Source organism: Paroedura picta, chromosome 4 (assembly GCF_049243985.1).
Source record: "Paroedura picta isolate Pp20150507F chromosome 4, Ppicta_v3.0, whole genome shotgun sequence".
Taxonomy (NCBI): Eukaryota; Metazoa; Chordata; class Lepidosauria; order Squamata; family Gekkonidae; genus Paroedura; species Paroedura picta.
The window spans coordinates 81,117,223-81,120,707 of record NC_135372.1 but is presented as its reverse complement, the minus strand read 5'-3'; the positions used below and the strand labels follow the sequence as shown (position 1 = coordinate 81,120,707).

At 39.7% G+C, this 3,485-nt stretch overlaps 1 pseudogene; it reads right to left on the bottom strand.

Moving 5' to 3' along the window:
• Positions 1-417: 417 nt before the first annotated feature.
• On the bottom strand, positions 418-2,802 carry LOC143835663 (solute carrier family 25 member 3 pseudogene; annotated as a pseudogene).
• Between the last annotated feature and the right edge of the window lie 683 nt (positions 2,803-3,485).

Sequence of the window (3,485 nt, the reverse complement as noted above, 5' to 3'; positions counted from 1 at the left end):
AGCAACATTGGACTGGAAGAATTTTTTTGAATGTTAGTAATGACAAGCTTTCCATTACTTAAAAAAAACACACACACAACCATAGTTCTTGTAAATTTATAAAAACAAAAACAAAATTCTGGACAAAAGTTGTCAGTAGTTTCAAAGCTAGCTAATAAAATGGAAATAAACTAAAGTTCCTAGGAAGTGGTTGGATAAATTCTTACAGATGACAAGAACACATATGTTGTCAATTTTAGTAAAAATTTGGTACAGGGTGTAAATTCATATTATAGAGAAAAATGAACCACTGGCAATGAACTGATATTCATTTGCAAGACCATGGATCTGAAATAAGATTTTGGAACTTATCATCTTCTTTGCATGAAATGTAAAACTGCCAGTATGTTTTTAATAAATTCTATCCAAAAGAAACCCTATGTTTCCACACAACTTTATTTGCTATGATAACAATTTAATGTTTATGTGAACATGTAGGAAAACAAAAAAATACATCATGAAGAAAGCACAACATTAATGCAATGCAAAAATTCACATTTTTAGCTGAGCTTCCAGGGTAGAAGCATTCTTCCCACACTTTGTCAGTATAATGCTCAAAGGTGTAGGGTGACTGTTAAAGAAAAGGTAGAAACCCATAATCAAAAGCTCTGTTAAGAAAGATTGGTAGTCTAATAAACATAAGGACAGTGATCCCAGGATGTGAGCCACATCCACCTGCATGCAGAGCGATTCTAGCTGCTTTTCAGAATATCAAGCCCTGCACTGCAAATGGTCTAAAAACTCAAGCATTTTAACCAACCTTTCAAAAGACACACAAACAATCCCACTGCAAGAACAAAATTCTCACATGTAAATGAGTATAGACACTTACTATGATCCTCACATGTAAACCTATTGAATTTAAAAGAACTTCAAAGCATATGGTTTGACAGTGCTTCAGCTAGAAAGTCAGATTTCATTAATGCATATTTGAGGATGCAATTTGATACTATGAAGAACTTGACAAAGAATCAACAACCAACTAAGCTACCAGCTGCTAGTAATAATAGTTAACAACTTTAACATATTGAACAGGGCTGTAAAAACTCTGAATCACATTATGCACTATGTATTTTGAACACAATTTATACAAAAACAAAATTCCAGAACTATTATTTTGCAGAACTATTATTCTGCATCAATGCTGTAGTAAGTAGACATTTTAAGTAGCTTGCTTAATATATGGTTGGTGTACTGTGGAGCTTAGTTTGAACTAGAATATGGTCCATAGTCCACCAATATTCACATACAAAGCGGCCCAGAAATTCTTATAGAATAAAGGGATCTGTGAAACACAACAGTGTAGGTCTGTCTTGGGGTCTATTTTAATGACATTTTCTCTCTTAAAGAGGCAGGCATCTCAGGAGGTGGGGGCCGAGGGAGTTTGAGGTACACTTTAACTGAATCATAAATGAACCACTGCAGAGCAGTGAGGGTACCAATCATCAGGATACGGGTAAAGAGGCCTTTCCAGATGCCATATATGCCCAGTCTCTTGAGGACTTCAATGGCAGTGCTGCCCTTTTCTTTGTTGAGCAGAGATACCACAGAGTCAGCTGGGTGTGAGACTATGGCACAGAAGATGCCAGCAATATAACCACCAACAAAAGTGACTCCGAGTTGTTCTATTTTGGTGCAGTCATCACGAGGCTTGGGCATGACATATTTATAGAGTGCCTCTACAGTTCGTTCAAAACAGGCAAACTTCATCATGGTATAAGGGATCTGGCGCATCCAGAGTGGAGCCACTCCTTTGTAGAAAGCCCACAGCCCCTCTTCAATGAACATCTTTGGAGCTGCATCCCGCAGTGTGTTAGCATAGCCCTCCTGGGTCTGAATTCGTACCTTGACTGCTTCCATTGGGGCCAGAGCAATGTCAGCAAAGAACTCAGCACTGGCTGAGGCAGCCAGGTAGAGGCTGGTCCGCCACAGATAAGCATGTTCAGGACCCAATAATTCAGAATAATGTATCTTAAAGGTCTCATAAAGGCCAAACTTGCCAAGTCCTTGCATGGAGTAACCTATGGCTGTTGGGGCCCATCCCTTGACCAGTCCACGCATTCCCTCCTCTTGCACAGTAAGAGTCAGGCCTTGCACAAGCCCACGATAGCGGTTAGGTTCCACCTGCATCCGGCATTTCACCACATCTAGTGGTACTACTGCTGTATGAGTCAGTCCACAGCTCAAGACACCACCCAGGGAACACAGCATCAGATACTTTAGTGACCCAAACTCACAGCTATATTCTTCTGCTGCTGGTGGTGGAGGAGGAGGAGGAGGAGACGGCATCACCCAACTGCTTATGGAAGCTGCTGAAAGACGAGTCTGATGTTTGAACAGAGAAACTGGAATACTGTTGGTAGAAGGCTGTGCATCCATCTCCTTACAATTGTTTAAGGCTTCACGATAATGAGATGTAGTGTAGATTTCATTGTTCTTCTCTAAGCTCCAATAAGGACAAGCAAGTGCTGAAAGCCGGGACCAGAACTTGGGGTAGAAATGTGCGCTGCACTTGGGAACCTCCATTTCCAATTTCTCTTGGCTGCTGAGGTATTTGCTACTCTTCTATTAGCACTACAGGAACAGCAGGATACGTGCTGAAAAGCTCTGACACCCTGAGGCCCTGCCTTCTAAGAACTGCTGTTCCTCAATTCTGCAAGACAGCGAGGCATATTCAAAGTAAAGAGCAAGGCCTGGAAATGTTTGGGACTGTTGCAGATTCCCAACTGCCAGTAACTCCAGGGTTCTAACCTTCAACCATAGAGGCTCTGGCTAGACCCTCCCAGTAAGTATAATATATAAATATGTAATGAGACACTCTATGCATTCCTCTGTAGTTTAGAATCTATGCAATTGGCAAGAAGGCCTCTAGTGGCAAACAGTGCCTGAAGGATAAGGCTGTTAACTGTATGCAAAACATGAGCATTTCTTTCCATAAGGATGAAACTCAGTGTCAAAAGAAGTTCATTTGAGTAGGAAGCAGCTTCTCAAAGTAATAACAACAAATTTTAATGTGAATTTATGCAAAAACATTTTTTTAAAATAATGAGTGCCAGTTAACTCACTCTTCCCTTTTTCCTCGTCCCCATGAAGTTTTGGGATTTTTAAAAAGTTACATTTGGAACTGAAAGTAAGAATGACACTGGCAACAGCACTATTGTATTTTCTGTGGCTGTTGTAAATCACTCAGCCTAAATGATTTCACAGGGATTTTGTTGGTCTTCTTGGGAAACAAATTACAATTACTAATATTAATCTGTGGTTGTTAATCTTGAAAAAAGCTTGTCAGAATGTATAAAAATAAATGTGATAGGGAAGAAGGGAAATACAATGAGAGAAAATTACTGAACAAATCTGAGGTAGCAGGAAAGCAATGTGAATACTGATGGTGTATGACTTCTTAAAGGAAAAGGCTAGCTGTGAATGTTTATTTCTCACATTTACAA